Source organism: Mesoplodon bidens, assembly GCF_964165515.1.
Source record: "Mesoplodon bidens genome assembly, chromosome: Y".
Taxonomy (NCBI): domain Eukaryota; kingdom Metazoa; phylum Chordata; class Mammalia; order Artiodactyla; family Ziphiidae; genus Mesoplodon; species Mesoplodon bidens.
Window position 1 is genome coordinate 42581698 of NC_138180.1, and position 25417 is coordinate 42607114.

The following is a 25417-nucleotide window of genomic DNA, read 5'->3' on the forward strand; positions in this document are numbered from 1 at the left end:
TTTTTTTTCTTTTTTGGCTGCACCACGCGGCATGTGGGATATTAGTTCCCCCAACAGGGATCGAACCTGTGCCCCCTGAATTGGAAGCAAGGTGTCTTAACCACTGGACCACCAGGAAGTCCCTATTTTTTTTTACTGTTACAAAATTAAGAAGATAATATGTACACTTCTGAATGAAAAACAGTATATATTTTAGTTGATGATACTGTTTACCTTGTATGTTAAACAAATCTATCACTATCATTATTTTTTTTAATTTATCTATTTATTCATGTCTGTGTTGGGTCTTTGTTGTCATGCGTGGGCTTTCTCTAGCTGCTGCGAGCAGAGGCTGCTCTTTGTTGTGGTGCGTGGGCTTCTCATTGCAGTGGCTTCTCTTGTTGTGGAGCACGGGCTCTAGGAGCGTGGGCTTCGGTAGTTGTGACACACAGGCTCAGTAGTTGTGGCCTGCGGGCTCTAGAGCGCAGGCTCAGTAGTTGTGGTGCATGGGCTTAGTTGCTCTGTGGCATGTGGGATCTTCCCAGACCGGGGATTGAACCCATGTCCCCTGCATTGGCAGGCAGATTCTTAACCACTGCATCACCCGGGAAGTCCCTCATTATCATTCTTTAATTACTGCCTAATATTCCATTCTAGGAATACACCATCATATATAGTAAATTTCCTATGAAAGAACATTCATTTTTCTAGTTTCCATATTATAAATGTGCCATTCTTTTACACTAGTTCTATTATTTCTTTAGGTCCTAGAAGTGAAATTGCTGGACCTCAGAATATGTACATTCTTAAGGCTTTGATGTATTCTACCGGATTGTCCTCCAAAAGGAACATGTAATTTATATTCCCATCAGCCTGAAGATTGGTATGTTTGACAGATAGAAGGAGGTGACTAAAGGCAAGATGCTTATTAAAAAGAAAATATTCATTTGTTCTGGGACTTCCCTGGTGGCGCAGTGGTTAAGAGTCCGCCTGCCAATGCAGGGGACATGGGTTCACCTCCTGGTCCAGGAAGATCCCACATGCTGCGGAGCAGCTAAGCCTGTGCACCACAACTAATGAGCCCATGGGCCACAACTACTGAAGCCCACATACCTATAGCCCGTGCTCCACAACAAGAGAAGCAACCAGAGTGAGAAGCCCGTGCACTGCAATGAAGAGTAGCCCCTGCTCTCCGCAACCAGAGAAAGCCTCTGCAGCAACGGAGACCCAACACAGCCAAAAATAAAGTAATTAATTAACTTTTAAAAAGAAAATACTCATTTGTGCCCTGAATATTTATTGAGTGTCTATTATTTGCACAACACCATGATAGGTGCTGTGGATATACTGGTGAATGAGGACTCCTAAACTTGTTTCTCTCTATTCTTCCTTCTCTGATGACGGCAAGCTTGGAAACATGTCTAGCTTTGTGGATGAATTAACCAACATCACACAGCATGATGCTACACGCAGGAGACAAGGGTGCTGCACCTTGGCCCAGAGGGTGGCCTCACTGTATGGGATATTGCTCACCCACACCTTCCTTTCTATGTTCTCCCCTGTACAGATGAGGCTAGAAGCCTGGGCACTTTATTCCCCTTGCCAGCAAGGGAAGTCTAACAGAGGCAGTTTTTCCAGAAGCAATGGAAGAGACTGCTGGATTCTTTGTTTTTTCCAGTTAAACACCAGAAGAATTCTGTGACTGGCTTTGAGAGGGCATCTTGTATGAAAAATACTTATCTTTAAACACTAGAATCACACTCGGGAAGATGAGATACGCACACCATGACAGGCACATGGGAACCGAAACCAGCTTCCAGGAACACAAACGTCCCTGTACCACTTACCTAATACGCACACACACTAAAATATACATCTAAACAACTGAAACACAGAAAAAAATGGCATGCATTATTAAAATTGTTAACATTCTCTGTTTTGCTGAATGCACGTATAGTTGAATCCACACCATGAAAATGTTCATTGGGGAATTCCCTGGCGGTCCAGGGGTTAGGACTCTGCGTTTTCACTGCCGAGGGCCTGGGTTCAATCCCCGGTGGGGAACTAAGATCCCATAAGCTATGTGGCACAGCCATAAAAAAAAAAAAAAAAAAAAAAAAGAAAATGTTCCTTGGACATGACTACCCTCTGCTGCCATTAGAGGGACTTGGGATCCTGTTGTTGTATGAAAACCATTAGTTGTAAGTATTTTCAATATGATAATTTTCAATATAATAGCACAGAAAATATTAAATCAACTCATGTACTCGCCTTTCTTTTCACATTCAGACAAACTTGAATATGAAATGTGAATCAATTTTTACTGTTCCACAGTATGTTATTATTTTCATACCCTTCCTTTGGCTGTTGCACCTTCTTCAGTAAAATCAATAGTGGAAATAGCATTATTGACACGTACATAAACACAACCAGACCTAGAAAAATGGACAAGAGAGTATCAGCCGCTTAACATTGTTCATCTCCGTCTTCTCCCTCACTGTCATCGTCACAACAAAAGATGTCTCGAAACAGGAAGACTGGCTTGGGGGTTGCCAGAGTCTGGATCTCAGTCCCGTTTTTCTCCATCTTCTTCTCTAATTTTTCTTTAAGCAACGGTAGACTAGTCTCATGAAGGTAGTCTATAATCTCTAAAGAAAAGAAACTGAATCTTGAGATGATCTGACAAAGCCTCTTCCCAAGGTCAAAGGATGGACGGCACAGATGATGACAATGCATTGTTACTGGCACTACTGTGTGCAAGACCTGGCTCTAACTGCTTTATTCATAGTCATTCAATCCTCTCAAAAATGCTGTGAGGTAGGCACTATTGTTCACCCGTGTTTCAAATGAGGCATAAAGACATGAAGCTCATCCAAAGTCATAGAGTCAGGAGGGCGAAGCCAGGATTCAAACCCAGGAAGTGCTGTCCGCTGAAAGCAAGGAGCATTTTGTCACACACTGCAGGGTGCAGTGTTACCCGAACCAGTGGTTCCCAAACAATGATGCTGGGCAGGCCACTGGCGACTCATCTGTGAGCTTGTTAGAGAAAAATCTAGCCTCTGGACCCAGACTAGAGACTAGGATCGACTGGGTCTGGGATGAGACCCAGGTATGTATCTTTTTTCCCAAGTTCCCCACCTGACTCCGATAGTCCAGGTTTGGGAATTACATATGTAAACCACCTACAAATGGCTGCAGAGAAGAAACTGTACCTCCAGTTTTTTGTGCATCAGTGTGTGTGCAGGCATGTGGTGTGAGCATGTGTGCTGTGCAATCCAGAAGCACTCGCAGCTCCTCACCCAGTGCTTGCTAAACGCCCGGCGGCCTGGTGACCACACTTCTCAAGCTCATTATCTCATTTAGTACTTTTGAAAGTCCTGTCAGGTAGGGGTTATAATTTGCCAATTTTTACCATTTTCCATTTGAAGAATCTGAGGTTCCCAAAAGTCACTACCCAAGGTCACACTACCAGCGTGTGTCCCCATATGCTGCGTTTTTAACTATTCAGATATCGAAAATACTGACCTGGAAAAGTCTTCTTCTGCCAAAACGGAACACAGGAAGCTTTCAGCTTATAAAATTTACTTTGGACATAAGATGGAGGAACACCCCTTTAGAAAGGAAAAGGTGTCAAAAAGTTAGTGGCAGTTTAAAAATTAATCATTTCAGTCCTGTGTACTAAGTGCATTGATTGAGGGGTGGTCTACAGACCTAAGCAGCTTTCTTAATCCTCATGTCTACACATGTGAGAAAAATAAGACACGTATGAAAAGCTATTGTTCATCTGGTTAAACACACACACACAAAAGGAAGAAAAACAGAAGTACAACAACACGGATTCTGTCTAAACTAGAATAATCTAAACTACCAGTTGAGAAGACAAGGTGTAACACTAGCTCACAGGGGCTGATGCTAACATTGTCTTCAGCCCCACCCTGAGGGCTCTCCGCAGAGCAACAAATAACCCTCACGACCACTCTGTGTGGGGCCTCCTATGCTTATCCCTCGTTTTGGAGATGGGGAACCCAAGAGAAGATGCCCAAGATCTTACAGTGAATAGGGGGGAAGGGCTGGGACTTCAATTGGGTCCACTCCAAATTCTACTTTTCTTTCTTTTTTTTTGATATCAGTGTTTTTTAATGGAAGTATAGATAATTTATAATGTGTTAGTTTCAAGGGTACAGCAGAAAGATTCAGTTGTACATATATATATATATATATATATATATATATATATATATATATATATATATATATATATAAAATATTTTCAGATTTTTTTCCATTATAGATTATTACAAGATATTGAGTATAGTTCCCTGTGCTATACAGTAGGTCCTTATTGTTTATGTATTTTACATACTGTAGTGTGTAGATGTTAATCCAAGCCTCCTAAGTTATCCCCCTACCTCCCGCCCGCTAACCCTTTGGTAACCAAAAGTCTGTTCTCTATGTCTGTGAGTCTATTTGTGTTTTGTAAGTAAGTTCATTTGTATCAGTTTTTTAAAGATTCCACATATAATTGATATCCTATGCTATTTGTCTTTCTCTGTGTGGCTTATTTCACTTAGTATGATCATCTCTAGGTCCATCCATGTTGCTGCCAATGGCAACATTTCACAAATCCTACACTCTTAACCACTACCTTCAGGCTAACTATATATTTGTCGCAATGCAAAAGCAGGGGTCGGGATTTTTTACTTTACAAAGCTAAATAAAGTGGATGCTTACGATATTCTGGTGAGTCAAATCCACTTTTCATTTACAATAAGTAGGACAGAAACAACCACATCTTAAATATTTTTTTAAAGTGAAAATCACTAACTTCACTTCCTGGGCACTCATTTCCTAAGCCACAAAAGCGTGGCATATTTGTTTCAGTAATTAATTAATCTAGTTGTTATATGATTAGTGGGAATAACTGGATCTGCTAGGTATGTGGAAGTACAAGATGGCTGGGCTCTCTCTGCCTCTTCATGGCAGCAGCTGCCCGCCGCGTGTGCATGGCATGACACGCACTGTCTCCTTGCTGTCGTCCTCATCACGGTGCTGTTACAACGCTGCGCAGATGAGGAAACCGTGACGCAGAGGCAAGTGAGGGAATGACCTGCCCAAGGCTGGCTAAATTATGAGCAGAGTCCCAGGACTTGATGCCCGGTCCACCTGACTGCAAAGCCCAAGATCTAGGGCATCTATGCCTTCCCTCTTCCCACAGCACCCCACACACAGGTTGTTCTGCAGATCAAAGCTCAGGCTTCAAGAAGTAACAATAACTGACCTGGACATTTTCAAACGAAGTAGGTGTTACATCTCATTAGGTGGAGATGCTTTCTTTAAAATCCTGCCTAAACAATTCACAAGGGAGGCTTAACGAACCTGAAGAGATCGAACTTCTAATTTAATTATTTTCACTGTTTTAATTTGTTATTAAAACTTTGAGGATGTACTATTTCCAATGGTATTTGACTGGATGCCATGATGTCTGTTTTACAGCTTTGAGATTTCTAAACCTTAACCAGAACAATCAATATTTAAGTATATAATTCTACTTAAAATCATTAAAAACCCATTTTAATTTAAGAAATGTGATCTGAGGCAATGTCACAAGATACACAAACATTTATTGGAAAAGTCAGATTTTTCAAAAGGGGTTTGATATTACAAAGGGAGGGACCTGTCGACATGAATACTTCTTAGGATGGGAGTTGGTGGGGTACACAGCAGGACAGCCTTCCTTCAAAGCCCCTAACACCCTCCCCTCTCAGGGACCCACACCCAAGAGCTGGTGCCCCACCCCTGAGACGAGCTAGAAGAGGAAAGGGTTTGGAACCATGGGCATGTGTCTGTGACTCCCAACAGGGCCTGCCACGAAAAGATTCCAATTCTCCAAGTTAAAAAAAAGGACTGATTGTTCTTTGTCCATAATCCCAAGGTGTAAATAACTAACCAGCAGAACCAGTTTACACCCTTCCTAATGGATCAGTGACAACCTCACGCCAGCAGCCACGTTTCTGAAAGGCAGCCAGGTTATGGCAGCCCTGTTCCCCTCAGCACCCTTCCCGAACTAAAGGCCAGACAGTCCCTCAACATCCCCACCTCCCAAAGCCCACCAACCCCTGAGCCCTGTGATGCTCAACAGTTTGCATTGCTTAGAGGGACTGTGCTTTGCCAGCCAGCTCTCTGTTGCTTGGCCAGCAGTGAACTCAGGTCTTCAGAGTGATGGCCTCTCCTCCAGTGGCAGGAACTGATTGAAAATGCAAGGACCATAGCAATGAAGACAGACAGTGACAACCGATGAAATCTCACTCCTCAGAGGAGAAATGCAAAGGAACAGCACACCGAAACCACTGAGGCAAATCCGAAGAGGAACAGGAGCTTGATGTGGTCTCAAAATATCTCCCTGTGGCCGTTTCTTTTCACCAAGAGAAAAACTTACTTTTCTACAGTGGGGCAGTGTGGCAGAGGCCGCCAGAGCCAGGGGATCAAAATCAGAACCACATGCCTCATGATGGGATGTGACCTGGTGATACAAACACAGCCTCCCCCGTGACTGATTCCCGTGTAAAATACAAAACCCGAATCTAACAGTGAAGAAGCGTCTGACAAACTCCCCAGCTGAGGCAAGTTCTCCACAATAACTAGCCTGTATTTTCCCACAATTTCAACATCGTAGAAGACAAAGGCATTAACAGATACACACTACTGTATATAGAATAGATAAACAACAAGGACCTAGTGTATAGCACAGGGGACTATATTCAATATCTTGTAATAACCTATAACGGAGGGACTTCCCTGGTGGTGCAGTGGCTAAGAATCTGCCTGCCACTGCAGGGGACATGGGTTCGAGCCCTGGTCCAGGAAGATCCCACATGCCGCAGAGCAACTAAGCCTGTGCACCACAACTACTGAGCCTGTGCTCTAGAGCCCACGAGCCACAACTACTGAGCCCACGCGCCTAGAACCCGTGCTCCTCAACAAGAGAAGCCACCGTAATGAAAAGCCCACGAGCCGCAATGAAGAGTAGCCCCTGCTCGCCCCAACTAGAGAAAGCCCACGCGCAGCAATGAAGACCCATCACAGCCAAAATTAAATAAATAAGATAATAAATATATTTTTAAAAATCTATAACAGAAATCATTTTGCTGTACACCTGAAACATTGTAAATCAACTATACTCCAATAATTAAAAAAAAGAAAAGAAAAGGCAGAACAACTCTGCTGTTTAGAAGACTCTAAGGAGACAGATCCTGGACTGGATCTTAAATCAGGGGGAAAGTGTTATAAAGGACAGGACTGGGACGCTGGGTGAAATTTGCATGGGGGCTGTGTTTTAGACAATAGTAGTGCATCAGTGTCAGGTGCCCTCAGTACGATCACTGTGCTGATGCAGAATAACAGCCTTGCTGAGGACATGGCGTCCACCACTAACACTGAAACGGTTAAGGGAAAGAATTCTATTCCCTTGTAGAAGGGAGCGGGAAAGGGAGGGATGATAAAGTCAATGTGGCAAATGGTAAAAGGCTAATTATGGGCAAAGGGACCATGGGTTCTTCATCCCAGTCATAGCTGGTGTGCTCCATGAAGCTTTTAAGAGACTCTGCACACATTTCATTCACTCTTCTCAGGTGTCTTGGGGTGGAGGTGGTGGTTGGAGCGGAGGGAGGACTGGTCTGATTTACCTGGTCTGGTACGTAGACAGGGTGTTCCCAATACATATATACACAAATACAATTTATAGATGAGTTCCATAAGCAGCAGGAATTTCAGTCCTGTTCTTCAAATCTGAGAGGCATTTATTAGAACTCCTCTCTGATTTTTTCATTAGATTAATATTAAACAAATGGCCTTACCCTATGGTGCTAGCAAGATCTTCCCAGTCTATTTCATTAACATCTTCCACATTTATTTCATTCAACCTATGAGAAAAAATAAAAATTAAGTTTTCAAGCCAAAAATCAACAGGATCCACATCTTCATGGGCTCACAGAATATTAAGAGCTGGAAGGCCTCAGCGTCTTCACCCCTGCTCCAGCTCCCCTGTTACACAGGCCCAGTGTCACTGGCATGCTAACCCAAGGTCAGCCCAAGGTCTTGGGGTGAGCTACAGACCAAAAAATCACCCTTCCTCCTCCTGAGCCCTTTGCATCTCCCACCAAGCCTAGTAAAAAACACAACTTCACAAGGAACTATATTAAATATGCTGTGATAAACCATAATAGAAAAGAATGAAATATGAAAAAGAATATATATATGTATAACTGAGTCACTTTGCTGTATAGCAAAGGTTAAACACAACATTGTAAATCAACTATACTTCAATTAAAAAAAAAAAAAACACAGGGACTTCCCTGGTGGCACAGTGGTTAAGACTCCACACTCCCAATGCAGGGCGCACGGGTTCGATCCCTGGTCAGGGAACTAGATCCCACATGTATGCCACAACTAAGAGTCTGCATGCCACAACTAATGAACCTGCCTGCTGCAACTAAGACACGGCACAACCAAATAAATAAATACAATATTAAAAACCAACCAAACAAACAAACCAAAACACAACTTCACCATTCAATGTAGACACACAAGAGTAGTATACATGTGTACTCAGCACTTACTAAGTGACAAACACTGGGTTAAGACCTTGATACCCACTAGTCCATTTACCCTCAACACCACCTGATGAAGCTAGGGGATTATGTCCTTTCCACAGGCCAGGAATCAGGGTTGAGAGCTCGGGTCATTGGCTCAAGGTTTCATGACTCATAGGTGGTACCCACATTGGAACCCAGGCCTGCCTGACGTGAGATGCCCTCCTTGGCTCTGCTAGTCTCTGCTGTCTCTGGTAGAGGAAAAAAACCCCAGCCACGCCAGCGTGGAGAACGAGGAAGCGCACCAATGAAGGAGAAGCAGGCTTCCTGACAGAGCGCAAGAATAATGAAGCTGGACAGGGCGGCCAGAATCCAAAGGTTTCTTCTGCTCTTTGCTGTTCCTCATTGGACATGAGGCCAGGTCCACTAGACTCGCAGTCTTTGTAAAACAGTTCTGTGTCTCCCTGTCAATCAGGGGAGGGAGGACTCTGCACGGACCAGGAACTCAAAGACAAAACTAAAGACCAAGCAGCAGTGACGCCAACTAATGCATGCTAGAGAGCAGTAGGGCTCGGCCTGAAGTATTTACCTCCATTTTCCAATGGACAGAAGTAAGCAATGTCTATGTGAAAGCCTTAAAGACTCAAAGAGCTATGTTTATTGAGTGCATGCTACGTTTTGCATGCATTATTTCATTTCTTCGGCCAATAACACTAAGAGGCAGGTACTGTTATTATCATCCTCATTTAACATGAACAAACCAAGAACTAGAAAGGCAGGAAACACATCCAAGGTCATGCACGTAGAAAGTGCTGGAACAGGAATATGAATCGTGGTAATCTTACTGCAGATTCTGCTGTTTAACAATTACTCTTTGGCTAGAGAGGAAAACGGGTAAAATATCGTCACTTTCTATTTATGTACCTTTCAATGAGGTTGATCTTGGCCTGTAGGGCATTAAGTCCCCAGTATACGTCCCGACCATTTGTCCTCTTCTTGGTTAGAATTTCCGTCCTACATTGAAAGAAAGAAAAACAGTTTATTTTCGGGGTAAAGTTTCCATTAAAATGTCCTTTGTTTTCCTCATCTAAATTGTCCTTATTCAGAACCACTTTATAACTTTTGCAACTCATCACAGCTAAGATTTACCACCATCAAGAATATACCTTTTTAAAAGTTTTTTAAAGTGGGAGAGGGTAAATAAAGAGATAGAAAGTTGATGGTTATTGAAAATGAGTGATGGATACAAGGAGTTCTAAGTTGGTGTGTGTTACACAATTTCCATAATAAACAGTATAATAAAAGGGAGGAAAAAAAAAGAATAAGCCTGCTTGCAGGTGCTAAAGGATGCTGTGTAGACTCAATTTATTTTTGCTTGTTTATCAAACAGAGAGATATTGCTCTTATTACCATTATAGCTGCTGAAACACCAAACTACACAGATTTACTAAAGTGATCAATGACTCCATGATTCCTCTAAGGCCCCAAGTTCAAGGCTGAGGGAAAGGGTTCCCTGAAGTTCCTAATGAGAGAAGCAGCCCAATTAAAAATATTTAAAAAGTGCTTCTCTTGAAGAGTGAAATCTGTCACAATCTGATGGACAGATCATGAGCTGTGACATTTACTTTCTTGAGCAGGGAGGTACATGAGGCACACACAGAGAAACTGAGAGTTTTTACTAATAGCCGCCCATGTTCACTGGTTTGAAATGTACCCGCTGATGCCATTTCAATGTTTCATGAAGTAAACCTATGCTCAGCATTCAAGTTTCCTACTTTTTTCTTCAAATTAAAAAAGAACCCTTGCATGTTATTTAATTATGCTGATTCTGAAGCACGGCTCCCCTTCATCATTTCCTTTTTAAGACACTGACATATCATCTTCCAACCGAGGCTTTATAACCCACTCCTTTTTTAAAAGTAATTAATTAATTAATTAATTATTTTTGGCTGTGTTGGGTCTTCATTGCTGAACGTGGGCTTTCTTTAGTTGTGGCGAGCAGGGGCTACTCTTCATTGCGGTGCATGGGCTTCTCATTGCAGTGGCCTCTCTTGTCGCAGAGCACGGGCTCTAGGCAGGTGGGCTTCAGTAGTTGTGGCACACAGGCTCAGTAGTTATGGCTCACAGGCTCTAGAGTGCAGGCTCAGTAGTTGTGGCACACGGGCTTAGTTGCTCCACGGCATGTGGGATCTTACCAGGCCAGGGATCGAACCCGTGTCCCCTCCATTGGCAGGCGGATTCTTAACCACTGCACCACCAGGGAAGCCCCCACTCCTTTTTTTTTTTTTTTTTTTTTCGGTACGCAGGCCTCTCACTGTTGTGGCCTCTCCCGTTGCAGAGCACAGGTTCTGGATGCACAGGCTCAGCAGCCATGGCTCACAGGCCTAGCCGCTCCGCGGCATGTGGGATCTTCCTGGACCAGGGCACGAACCCATGTCCCCTGCATCGGCAGGCAAACTCTCAACCACTGCACCACCAGAGAAGTCCCCACTCCTTTTTTTAAGCCTAAGATATAGGGGTAGAAAGGGCTCTGGTTCCTCCATACTACACACTTCCCCCCCAAAACATTATCTGTCCTTATTTCCTGAGGGTAGTCTTCTAGTAAGATAAATATTCTACAGCAGAACTGTAAGGTATATAAACAATACTCAGTATAATCTAGCAGTTTGCTTTTAACGTACAACATGCCCACTCTGGATTTCATTCTTCTTTAATGGTCAAGATGACGGAGCCCCCTTTATGCAGGATGATGGAGCCCCGTTTATACAGGAGACCTGGGTCGTGGGCTGTAGAACCACTGCTTCAAGCTGTCATGTTGCAGCTGAAAGTTAGCTCGGAATCCCTCCAGGGCTGGGAAAAGCTACGTTGGGCAAAGAACATGCAGCAACATCTGGACCGAAACTACTTCTTCATGATGGATGTACCTAAAGATGTTCTAGGATGAAAGAGTATGACTGCCCTGCTTTGGATGAAGACAGAGGAACTGCTGAATTAGAAAGCACAAGTAAAAAGGTGGAGGTATTACTGATCACTACACTTGTGATTTCCCTCCTAAATATCCAGACGTTAATTTTGTATTTCTTTCATGCTATAAATAGGTAACAATCTTGTTTTATGAAGAAAGGGACAGAGTGAAGAAATCAGAAGTCAATATTCAATATTAAAAAGATTCAAGTTCTGTTTACAAAACAGAAACAGACTCACAGATACAGAAAACAAACTTATGGTTACCAAAGGGGAAAGGGGGCAGGAATAAATTTGAAATTGCAGATTAGCAGATACAAACTACTATATATAAAATAGATAAACAACAAGGTCCTACTGTACAGCACAGGAAACTGTATTCACTATCTTGTAATAAGTTACATTGGAAAAGAATCAAAAAAAATAATATATATGCACAACTGAATCACTTAGTACACCAGAAACTAACACAACATTGTAAATCAACTCTACTTCAATTAAATAAATAAATAAATAGAATAAAAAGGTCCAAGTTCTTTATGAAGAAGCCACACAATGAATCAGGGGTGGTTAAATGCTAACTTAAATCAGCTTTCGATATTGAAGTGGTTGGAGCAGCGGATTAGAGAGGATCATTCTTGACCTACTGTAAGGCTTTCCACGTGGTCGTTACAGATATTCTTAGTAACCTCAGCAGTCCACCCCTCTCCGGAAGTTGCTGAGAGAGGGGCAGGGAATGCTTCTTGTTGAAATTTATGTAAGAAGCCTCAAACTTACCACTTACTTTGACACTGCATCCAATTCCTGGTTTCCACTTTTGCCTCCACTTCTACCCAGGATATGCCTTTGTACAGTTTTTCCCAAACAACTGACAGGCGACCTTCAGGATTCTCTTGGAGTTTAGAATCCATCTCGTTTAGCTCCTGGGGAGACATTTCCTTTAGAATCACTTCTTCAACAGCCTTGATTAGTTTCTGGGTGTCCGTCTTGCTCCAAGCACCATGAGTTCTTTCTGTTGACATAAAAGGATGGTCTTGAAGTTGCTCATCTATTTGCTTTCAAACACAATATTAACAACAAAATGATGATGAGGGGTATCTGTCATTTGACATCTCTCCAAACCCACAGAAGCTACAACACCAAGAGTGAACCCTAATGTGGACTGTGGACTCTGGGGGGTTAAGATGTGTCAAGGTAGCTTCACGGATTGTAACAAATGGACCACTCTGCTGGGGGGTGTTGAGAATGGGGGTGTGCCGTGCATGTGTAGGGCAGGAGATAAGTAGGAAGTCTTTGTACCTTCCTCTCACTTTACCTGTGAACCCAAAACTGCTCTAGAAAAATAGTCTTTTTTTCCCTTAATTTATTTATTTTCTTTATTTTTTTGGCTGTGTTGGGTCTTAGTTGCAGCACATGAGATCTTCGTTGAAGCACGTGGGATCTTTTGTTGCAGCGCAGGCTCTTTGTTATGGTGCACGGACTTCTCTCTAGTTGTGGCGTGTGAATTTTCTCCCTCTAGTTGTGGTGCATGGCCCCTGTAGTTTGTGGCATATGGGCTACAGGGTGCGTGAGCTCAGCAGCTGTGGAACACGGGCTTAGCTGCCCCGCGGTATGTGGGATCTTAGTTCCCCGACCAGCGTCCCCTGCATCTGAAGGAGGATTCTTTACCACTGGACCACCAGGGAAGTCCCAAAATAAAGCCTTTATAAACAAAAAGGTAAATCAGACACTTTTCAGAAGACAATGGGCAACATCTCAATTACACAAACATAAAACTATCAGTTATGCACTTCCCTGGTGGTGCAGTGGTTAAGAATCCGCCTGCCAGTTCAGGGGACACAGGTTCGAGCCCTGGTCCAGGAGGTTCCCACATGCCGGGGAGCAACTAAGCCCACGCGCCGCAACTATTAAGTCTGTGCTCTAGAGTCCGCGTGTCAGAACTACTGAGCCCTTATGCCACAACTACTGAAGCCTGCGCACCTAGAGCCCGTGCTCTGCAACAAGAGAAGCCACGGCAATGAGAAGTCCGTACGCCACAACAAAGAGTAACTCCCGCTCGCCACAACTAGAACAAGCTCGCGCGCAGCAATGAAGCCCCAACGCAGCCAAACAAAACAAAACAAAACCAAAAAAACTATCAGTTACATGCAAATCAAAATGAAACTACGAAAGTGGCCATAGTTTCCTTTTAAGGACCAATCACACTCACACACACATACACACACACACACACACATACACAACCAACTGCAAAGAAAAAAAATCCTTTCTTAATGCAATCTTTTTTTTATCTTCGAGAAAGCTGTTCTTCCTGTTTCTAAGAGTAATACCTACTGCAAGAAATTGTGAGGTTCCCAAACATTTAGTGGAAAGAGAATAACCAAACGACTTTCATGTTATATAAATAACTCTCCCCAAGAGTTTCTGGAGTGAAATTAACAGCTACAATGGCGTCACCACAGTACTTGATGAAGGCACCTGTGAATTTCTTTTTTTCTTTCTTTTTTTTACATATTGCACTCATTAAGCTATTTTTTTTAATTAAAAAAAATTATTTGGCTGTGTTCGGCCTTAGCTGCAGCACGTAGGACCTTCGTTGTGGCACACAGGTTTCTCTCTAGATGCAGAGTGTGGGCTTAGTTGCTCTGCAGCATGTGGGATCCTAGTTCCCTGACCAGGGATCAAACTCATGCCCTCTGAAGTGGAAAAGTGGATTCTTAACCACTGCACCACCAGGGAAGTCCCAGCACCTGTAAATTCCTAAAGCCAGTCCTTGGTGCAGGGCATCAAAAGCTTCTATGATTCGCTCTTCTTGTCTACATGCTCACAGTCATGCTAAGGAAGAGGCCACAAGCTGGAAGGCTACAGATATCTTCGATCTGGCCTACAGAATGTTATTGTTACTATTTCCCCAATAACAATTTGGATGAATATTTAAAAATCAAGAGAATCCCAAGAGGGTTTTCCCTGGTAGGGCAGTGGTTAAGAATCCGCCTGCCAACGCAGGGGACACGGGCCCAATCCTTGGTCTGGGAAGATCCCACATGCCATGGAGCAACTAAGCCCATGCACCACAACTACTGAGCCTGCGCTCTAGAGCCCACGAGCCACAACTACTGAGCCCATGTGCCACATCTACTGAGCTTGCGCTCTAGAGTCTGTGCGCCACAACTACTGAAGCCAGCGCGCCTAGAGCCCATGCTCCACAGCAAGAGAAGCCACCACACTGAGAAGCCCGCACACTGCAACAAAGAGTAGCCCCTGCTCACCGCAACTAGAGAAAGCCCGCTCACAGCAACGAAGACCCAACACAGCCATAAATAAATAAATAAATAAATAAATAAATAAATAAATAAATAAATTTATTTTAAAAAAGAGAGTCCCAAGAAAAAAAAGATCTTGATTTCACACACACGTGCAAATCCAGATGTTTGCTTTACTTCTTGGAAACTGGCAGAATTGGCTGTGCTGAGTCTTCGCGTGGCACCGGTGGCCAGAGTTGGTGGCACAAAAGGCGTGGTCTCCACCACCTCAGAGTTTACCACGTGCGGACATGCAGACGCCTTGCTGGGACCCGCTGCACGGCTCTGCCTGCAGGGCCGGAGCATGTGAGCCTCTGGGCTGAAGCTAACACCCACTAAGGACTCTCTTCTGAAAGCAACTGGGGACTTTTTAAGGTGAAGAATATAACCAAGGAAGCTTTTTATGAAAGAAGAGAACAGACAAGAGACGACTGACACTGGCTTTGGGAAACGTCCCTGACTAACAGGCCCTCCCTTTGATGGTTTCCCTGGTCACCTGGGGGAAAGGACCTTGGTGGCCCAGGTTCTCCTGCCCACCGGCTGAGTGGGTTTCAGTTTACCTGGCAGTTGGAGTCACACTGAAAGCTACTGACATAACGTGTGGCAGAAATCAGTCTGGTGAATAAAGGCTGCATCAATATGCATGAAGAAATAAATGAATCAGTAAGAGAATGGCTGAAAGAGTGATGACTCTTTCAGAAGACAGGCCTGCAGTGATGCCTGGGCCCTGGGCCACTGTGGGCTGATTTGTTCACCAAAGTGGGCTCTAGAGACCACGACTTACAACTGCTGATCTGGGAGAACTTTAGGGCCACAGAGAGGCTACTTCCAGACATCATCTCGCCAATCTTTCTCCAGTCGTTTCCATGGAGGGACTGGTATATCTTTAGCTTCTCGGTATCTCCTTTGCTATACCTTAGAGGAAGGGAAAACAGATCACAGCTAAGCGTTAACCACAAGCTTAAAACCACTATTCTCACTGCAGCACGCTGAGACGCTGGGAGAAGCCGTATAGGGCGGGCTGTCAGGAAACCTGCTCAGCGCAGTCCTACCAAGGTCCTGAGCCCAGATACTTCCTGTCTCGGCATCGCAACCATGAGCACCCTGTAAGTCAATCACCGCAGTCCCTGGCTCACTTACACAGAGGCCAGGGCAAATAATCTGATCATGCTATTCCCCAGCCAAATCCATAAAGGCTTCACACAATAAAACCCAAACTTCTGACTGTGCCTGCAAAGCTCGGTGCTCCCTAAGTTCAACCCTATTGGCCTTATCGGCCTTTCTCACCTCGAAGCCTCTGGACCTGTGTTGGGAATGGCCTCCCTCCACCGCTGGAAAGCTCCTGCAAGCTCTTCAGAAGCAGCTTAAATGGTGCATCTTCAGAGAGGGCTTCCCTGACCACCTGGTTGGAGGTGTCCTGCTGTCCTCTCCCACAGGACACTCTGCTGCTCTCTCACTGCCCCCGTCACCACTGGCAACTGTACGCTCGTGGCTTCCCCGGTTTATCTGACCCTTCGTCTAGGCCACCACTGGCCAATGGAAATATGAGCCACAGATGTCATTTAGAATTTTCTAGTGGTCAGGTGAAAATTAATTTTATTAATTTTTTTAAAGATAATTTATTGGCTCAGGCAATTGAAAAGTCCAGATACAAGTGGGCCCTAGGGTGAGCTTAATCCAGGAGCTCAGTCAAATCACCAAGGACCACTTTCCACCATTCCACTCTGCCTTCCATGTGTTTGGGGGTTTTATTTAGCGGCAGCATGCGGCATGTGGGATCTTAGTTCCCCAACCAAGGATCAAACCCACACCCCCTGCAGTGGAAGCACGGAGTCTTAACCACTGGACAACCAAGGAAGTCCCTAATTTTATTTAGTTTTAATGAATTAATAACATATCTTATTTAACTCAATATACTAAAAATGCAGCCATTTCAACATGTAATCAGAACCTAAAAGTATGAATGAGATACTTTACACTCTCTTCTCCACACCAAGCCTTCTAAGTCCATTGTATACTTCACTCTTCAGCGCATCTCAGCTTGGACTAACCACAGTTCAAGTGCTCCATGGCCACATGAGGCTGGTGGTCACATGGATGGACAGCACAGCTCTGGAGGGGAAGTCCTCGGAGGGTGGGGACCCTGTCAGTTTTCTACACTTTGGAACCCGGTAATGCTTGACAGACAACAGGTGCTCAATAAAGATGAGACAGGGACTTCCCTGGTGGCGCGGTGGTTAAGAACCTGCCTGCAAATGCAGGGGACATGGGTTCGATCCCTGGTCTGGGAAAATCCCACATGCTGTGGAGCAACTAAGCCTGTGCGCCACAACTACTGAGCCTGAGAGCCACAACTACTGAAGCCCGTGCGCCTAGAGCCCATGCTCCACAACAAGAGAAGCCACCGCCATGACAAGCCCACAAACTGCAATGAAGAGTAGGCCCTGCTCGCCACCACCAGAAAAAGCCCGTGCGCAACAACAAAGACCGAACACAGACAAAAATAAAAGATGTGACAGATGCCTTAGCACAAATCGGTCACAGTTTAAGGAAGTTAAGAGGCAGCAATCCCACATAAAAGCAAATATATTAAAAGAAAAGAACTAAAGTGCACTATAATATATGCAGATTTTGAGATTAAACATCTTAAATGTTTAAGGGGAAAAAAGCCATCATTATGACATTTTATAATTCCTTTTTGGTGGGAAGGAAGAGGGGTCAGAAGTGGTAGTTTATGTTATTACTAATGCAACACAAAAGCAGCCCTAATAAAATACTAACCATTTCTATTGAGGATGATCCACAACTACCGGGGGACAGTAAGATCCTAGCATTCTCAGAAATGGATCTAAAATGCAGAGCATGGTGAACAGAGATGCGAAATCCTTCACCATTAAGAATCAAGCTTTTTAGCAGTTTCCTTTATAAGGCAAGCAGGGTCTTCCTGAGATTTAAAACAAGACTTAAAAGTACCCTTGAAGCAACAAAAAAGAGGACATGAGAGAAAAACAGAGTGTACGAAAATGAGGAAACAGGTGTACTGACCTCCATGGCCCCTTGGAGCCTTACAATTCTTTGATTTTTGACTTTCTATGGCTTTTTCACTTAAGAGTTCCTTAAGTTGGAAACATACTTTAAGGGTAAATGGTCAGCACAACACAAGTAATATGGTACCAGTGAATGAACTTTATTATCAGAATGACAGACCTTCATTATTTGAAAAATGCCATTTCCCACAGTGATGTAACAGGTAGAAAAACAGGTTACCTCATTCATTTACCAAAAGCATCATTTTGGTCCCACTTAAAATGTCACCCTTAGTGAATTTCCTTAAAGTACATGGCGGGGGCTTGGGAAAAAGAGAGGGCAGGTTTCAGTCTGTGTGGAGGCGCCTTTCTTCTACTTCCGGTTTATTTCTTTTGGTAAAATTTTTAAAAAGAAGCCGAGGTCATATCAATGTTACGTTCTGATAGTACCTATGTCCTGATTCAAGATCACGGCGCTCAGTAGGACCCAACTGGCCGTGACAGATTCACTCCATCTGCCTCCTGGAAGTGAGATCAGTAGTTGAGCCCTAGGTGGCTGTCTGGGCCCTCAAGGGTAGGAGCTGATGCTTTCTCCCTCATCCCTTTGTCCTTAAGCAGAGTGCTTACCCACCACTGACGCTCAGTCTACATTTGATTTATTTGGAATGTTGGAAACAGAACATAATTGGGTATTTTATTTAGGAAAAAAGGGAGGACAGAAGGGCTACCGCCACATGAAGCTCTGCATTGATGTTACCGAATCACACTTAAATGACCTCACACAAATGCTCACCCCCACCTTCAAATATTTACTGAAAACCCAAAGCACTGGGCTCAGTGCTGAAGGGCACACATCACACTGAGAAGGAACGTCTGGGTTCGCAAGGAGCTTACAACTTAGGAGACTGCCGAGAAAACTGCACAGGTGACGCTAAGAGGCAGCGCGTGGAGAATGCTACAATTGACAGCATAAAGTAAAAGCCAGGGATTTAGAAAGGGGAAGATGACAGAAGATTTATTCAAGAGGTGGAAACTGAAAGGGACTTTGGAGACATACACCTGACGGCACATCTGGTTTCACACACGAAACTCTTCAAGATTTTGTTGTGTACGTTTTGATTTACAGTATCAGCAAAGACTAGAGAAATGCTCTGCTCAAGTTTTTTCTTACCTGCCTTTGTAATTGTTGACATCAAACATCTTCTTTGCTCGACAGTATATGAGTTTCCAGGGCCAGGCAATGCCCTTACCTAAAGTCGGAAGAGAGGTGGTCAGAGGGACAACCGGAGCGTGGCATGAAACACAGTCGCAATTATAAAAGAAACCCAGAAGGGCCCCTTTTTACAGCACACGCTATCCTAGACCCCAGGTGGAGGGTGCGGTTTCCTATGTCCTGCAGAAAGCCGTCTTGGGGAGCAGATATACAAAATCCCCAGTTTCCGTGGCCATCTCTGGAAACTAGATGCTTAGTATGTAGGGGCTCTAGCTTCTGTTCTGCTAAATTCACGGAAAAGACCCTTATTAGGCAAAGAGCTTTTACCGTAATCTGGAGGTGGAGGACACACTCCAGCAGCTCCCCATAAGATAAACAAAAAAACTTTGCAATTGAATAAGCTTCTTCCTGCTTTGCCACTCTAAAGATGAAAGGATCCCCCAGCAGGGGCTCACTGTTCTGTTTTCCTTTGTGCATTTCACCTAAGAAATTATTCTCTTTAAATTCAAGAGAGATTTTTTTTTTCCAGTCCAAACCTACATTGCTTCGTGACCTTCTAACTTCCCCAGGATACCTCCAAGAGGAGGGTTCCAGCTCAAAGTGCAAAAATGGCTCTACTTAAAAAAACGTCTGAGACTCTGGTGTATACCACAGTACTTTGTGCAGTGTATGCAAAAAATACACAATAGAGGTCAAGAAGAGAAACCAAAACCGTAATTGTTACCAAGTAGGAAAGCTGGAAGCTGATCATCTAATTTGTTAGAAAATCTGTAAAAGCACTATCCTTGGGAGACGTGAACACATTCCAAATCCCTGAACGTATAGGCTGGCAATAAAAATACTATTAACGTAGCAGCGGCTAACATGCACTGCATGTACTGGACGGGCCAGGCATTGTGTTCAATACTCACCATGGTTATCTGTGCAAGGCTGGAAGGCTGCAGATGGTCAAAGAGGCCACAGTTCTAAACTTTCCAACGTGCAATCTAAACGAGTACTTTCTTTTTAAGTCGGTGATTAGAGATTTCTCCTCTGGGTATCTGTCTGTGTACAGCAGCTTGTCTGCATTCTCGATTCCTGTCAGAGACAGAAATTCTCGCACATTTTTCTCTAACTGCTTATTTTCCTTCACGGAAATCTTGCCAAATTTAATAGCGACACCTAGGATTTGGGGAAGGAGAAAAAGGTACACAACTGTCAACAATGAATGAAAGCGAACCACCGTTTTGTCTTTAGCAATCACAACAGCACCCGTCAGCTCCTCCCCACCTATCGGGGAGCAGCCCCTACTTGTGCCCTTGACATTGGCTCTCCTGCAGAGTTCGGCCAAAGCCACACTGTCCTCCCAAAGTCTTCCCTGGCCATCCTACTCCAATGTGACCTTTCTTGTGTCATCAATTCCTTTTTACACAGTTATTTAAGAAATAAATTAACAGTAATAGATATTCATTAAAAATTCAAACAGTGTTGAAATAAAAGTTTAAAAGAAGCGCCCCCCCCCACTTCACTATCCTCTGCCCCTCCTCCCCCCAAGGCAGTGCTGGGAACTGGGTGGCACAAACATGAACATGTATATTCTCTACGAATATATGTTGGGGGGAGGTGGGGACAATGTCACTGCAATTTACGTTCTATTCCTCGTCATAACTCAAAGCACTCAAGTCTCATTATTATTGACTGCATTACACAGTACATTTTCCTAATCTTAAACTTATTTTAAAAATCTTTTATCACTTGCAGTATACAACCTTACATTTGTAGTTCATTCTGAAACCCAATAAGCTTTCTGGGAGGTTCTTGTAACACAGTGAAATCAAGAAGGAGACCAAGCTGGGTGTTGCCTGAAGCCATGCCCACTACAACCAGCTCACCCTCAAATTAATATCCTTGAAATTACACCTCATCAAAGCTGATGATGTTGATATGCGTGTTTTAATTTGATTTCACTTGTGCCCCCGTCCCAGTGTCTCAACCACTTAACCTCCTCCCCCTCTTCTTCCGGGCTTGATCTTCTAGTCTGTGGATCACCTGGATCCATTAGTCCCGTTTTTCCTCGCCTCCCCTACCAGAAGTTGGGCACAGAGGAGGAAAACTAGTGCACTTCAGTTTGGTAATTTTACAGTGCAGATAATGATTCTGGAAGGAGATAAAGCTGAAAGTAGCTAAGGGATGCTCTTTGTGAATCTATAAATATGAACCACTCACAAAAGAAAGTCAGGGCTAGATACGCATATAGAAAAGTTCAACAAATATTCAAGTCCCACAAGCTTACCCTGGGCTTTAAATTCTTTAAAGCGTCCCAAGTCATCCCGATATATTCACTTAATTGTAGTGGCAGCCCTCTCCTTGATATCAGGGAGGAACTCCTGGAGCTGCCTCACAGTGGAATCCAAATCCACGTCTGAATTATCTGAATCTCTCGAATCTTCAGATAAATATTTCGTTTCAGGATCTTTAGCCGACTCCAAATTGCTTTCTTCTTCATTTGTGGGTTCTAATCTAAGGAGAAAAACTGGATTGATTAACACTGACAGGTCACGTGCCCTAATGGCTTTCAGATTCTTTCCTTACAGTGACTCTCCCTTTGACTACGACAGCATTAAAGCTGGAAGGGATCTTGGAGTTGATTCCGTCTGTGATGTCTGAACTCTTTAATGTAGCTTTACTAACTTGGATACACCTCAGAGGCTGCCTGGAAGGTAAACATGTCGCCTTAAGCCCTATTTCCACCAGGCATTGCTTATGTTACTATTTCTCAACTGTATTGTTTCAGATATTGACTTCCTCATAAGCTCAGCCCTCTTCTACACCCATGGATACTCAAGACACCTCCCCCCGACCAATGAGTTGTTTTATAATAATGGTTACTAATTAGTTAAGTCAATATTCAGGGTTTACATCGTTACAATTGCTTCCTTGCAGTTAACAATGGCCACATATTTTCCCCTTGGCAGTATAAAGAAAACATAGTCTTCTATGTATCTATCACTAATTCATTCCCACAGACTTTCTGCCAGATGTGCAAAGGTGTTCTTAGCCAAGGGCATCAGCTAACCACCCAGACAGGAAACTGAAACAAAACAAAAACAAAAACAAAACTGTACGTATTTGTCTGAGCAAAGGGTCAACAGCTTTCACAGGTCCACAGCCCCATACAAGTTAAGAACCAAAGGCCGAGAACATTCCTGCATCATTATCAGTGATCTAAAAATGTCCCCAAAGAGAGGGCACAGAGGATGATGTGAGTTGGGCCCTCTGCCATTTAACTTCTATGTGAAACTATTTTAAGCCAGGACAATCTAGCAAATGTAAGAACGTCACAGAGTAGAAAAGGGGAGAAAACCTGTCCCAACTCCCAGGAACTGAAATAAAGTGCTTCAAAAAAATTCCTGCATCTACTCATCGGCCAGGATACTTAAATGATAATTATATAAAGAACGATATCTAAGTTTCTTTTATTAGGGAGAACCCTAAGTCAAGTTTTTTTCCTGTTCTGTAGCATTCTAAGTTCTCTGATCCTTTCTCCTCTCTCTGTACATATAGACAAGGTAATTGTGGGGTCTTAAAATTCTTTTTAAACTTATACATAGAATTTCAGGGCTGGAATAATTCTTAGTGAAAACAGACTGTAACTGCCTTATTTTGTACATGAAGAACGCAAAGTACCTGCCAAGTTACTCAGTTAAATGTGCACGACATCCTATACATTCGATGGTCTATCTCTTTATGATTTCTGCCCCTTCCTATGGCCGTGCTGAACAAAGAGGTAACGGGCAGACTTCACACCCAAGACGCACACCATCAGAAGGCTCTACACCCACACATTACCTCTGCACCTCTTCCGAACAGGCCTGGGGTTTCTCCTCTTGTGGCCTGGGTTTCACACTTTCTTCAATCAAGGTACCAGTACCTTCCACTGAATCAAAGCGCGTGTCCTCAGAGCTCGTCCTGAGCACTGAAAACTCACCAGCAGGTGCCACGGCAGTATCAACAGAAGATCTTCTCTTCCTTTTCTTAGACTTTTTCTTAAGGCCACTGGACTCCTGATTGCCCCCTGCAGTCCCGACCGCACCAATCACTTGAGATCCCTCTGAGTATATGTTCTCAGCGCTCTCAGGCGCAGGCAAGGCCTCGAATTCCTGGTCACTTGGACGCTTCCTCTTTCTTGTCTTAGACTTGCTTTGATCTGCAGACACTGGTAGTTGTGCGATTTCACCTTCTTGGCCCATGGGAGGCTGGGGTTCCTGCTCTTGGGATTCTGATCTGGGCAGGGTGATGCTTGCACCCAGACTCTCCTGGACAGCATCACAGGACCTGACTTTCCTCCGATGTTTTTTTATGCTTTTTCCCCCGAACTTTATCATGCAGTTCTGACTCATTTTCACGTGACTTAGTAACTAAATGTGCTTCAGGCCCTTTTGTTGACTTTTGCCGCTTGCTTACATCAATGTAAATGACATCGACATGCTTTCTAAAATTCTTGGGTGTGTTCACAATGTTTTCTTTTTTTTTTTTAATTCTGTCTCAATTATCCTTTATTTGTAGTTTACCTTGAATTACTCTGGTAACCTATTGAAGTTTTTTTTTTTTTCTCCAATTCGTGCTGTCTCGGCGCACGTACGTGTCACCAGCTCTTTTTTTTTTTTTTTTTTTAATTTATGGCTGTGTTGGGTTGGGTCTTCGTTTCTGTGAGAGGGCTTTCTCCAGTTGTGGCAAGTGGGGGCCACTCCTCATCGCGGTGCGCGGGCCTCTCACTATCGCGGCCTCTCCCGTTGTGGAGCACAGGCTCCAGACGCGCAGGCTCAGCAATTGCGGCTCACGGGGCCAGCCGCTCCGCGGCATGTGGGATCCTCCCAGACCAGGGCTCGAACCCATGTGTCCGGCATTGGCAGGCGGACGCTCAACCACTGCGCCACCAGGGAAGCCCCCACAATGTTCTCTTTATCCACCAGGATGTACACAATACCTGTTTCCTTATAGACTCCCAAAGCACCTTTTCTTCTCTTTTTATTCTTTTTCGGTATAGAAGTGGTCTTTTCAGGATCATCACACATTTCTGATTGCTTCAAAGCAGAAGAAACAAGATGCTGGGCATCCTTTCTCTTTTTTTTTTACCCTTAGTTATGTCAGCCGGTTTCTTTGCCAGGGAGGAGTCTCTGAATCTTTCATGGGGATGCCTCCCATGTCTCTCCTTATGTACAGAATGCTTGATCTTTTTCTAGACGAAAACTGGAGTGTGGGTTTCCAATCTGCTTGATCCTCCTTCCATTTTACTCCTATAGGGAAACAGAACCACATGGTTTCTTTTTGCAGAGCATTTTAAACATTAGCCTCAGGAGGAAAAAAAAAATCACACAAAAACGAAACTGCAGGACAAATGGCAAGCCTGGAGTCATGATTATAAGTTTTCCATTATTCTAAATGTGTAGCAAGCTCACTGTAATTCACTTGTCTGGTTCCATTGCCTTTATGATATGGAAAAAATATAGTTAATTGAGAACAGTGCTCTGCCATGATCGGGCCCTTGTTCCCCCACGGCCTCATCTTCTACCTCTCCTCTCAAACTCTGTTGCTCCAGCTACACGGGACTATTTTTTTTTTTTCGGTTCCCCAAACATGCTCCAATCCTTTCCCTGGCTTGAGGTCTTATAAATCACGATTCCCTCACTCTGGGCCGCTCTCCGCTGTCTCCTACCCCTCCCTGCCTCCTTTCATCCTTCAGAGCTTGGCTTGAGCATCGCTTCTTCCAGAAAGCTTTAAAAGAATATAAACATTATGATACCATGCATCCTGAGTTAAGACAATATAAATGTTATGATGACGTGTATATTGAGTTAAGAGAATACATACATTATGATGCCATGTATGTTACATTCAAAACACAAAATCGTTTCATGTATCTTTTCTGAATGGATACATATGTAGTAAAACTATGAATAGAGCATGGGGAATATAACTGGTAAATTCAGGGATTAGGGACAAGTAGAGAGCCAGTTACTCTTATATCTTCAATCTTTTATTTCTTAACTGGAGTAACGAGTACAGGGGTATTTGTTATATTTTTGTCTACTCTTATTTGTCTACTCTTTTAAAGTGAACTGAAATAGTTCACTTTCTAAAAAGCAAGGGGCAGAACAAGAATACAGACTCCTTTCACTGAAAAAATAAGCATTAAGGACTTCCCTGGTGGCGCAGTGGTTAAGAATCCACCTGCCAGTGCAGGGGACACGGTTTCGAGCCCTAGTCCAGGAAGATGCCACATGCCACAGAGCAACTAAGCCCTTGCACTACAACTACTGAGCCTCTGCTTTAGAGCCCATGCTCCACAACAAAGAGTAACCCCCC

At 43.7% G+C, this 25417-nt stretch overlaps 1 pseudogene across 1 annotated transcript; it reads right to left on the bottom strand.

The window, feature by feature from the left end:
* Positions 1-1492: 1492 nt before the first annotated feature.
* Positions 1493-24341, bottom strand: LOC308609692 (transcription termination factor 1-like; annotated as a pseudogene). The gene is made up of 11 exons: positions 24004-24341; positions 22901-23566; positions 21345-21571; positions 20043-20233; positions 19031-19104; positions 15618-15748; positions 12309-12543; positions 9492-9581; positions 7833-7898; positions 3505-3590; positions 1493-2627 (listed from the first exon to the last, which is right to left on the bottom strand). The product of its transcript is annotated as a transcription termination factor 1-like (transcript).
* Between the last annotated feature and the right edge of the window lie 1076 nt (positions 24342-25417).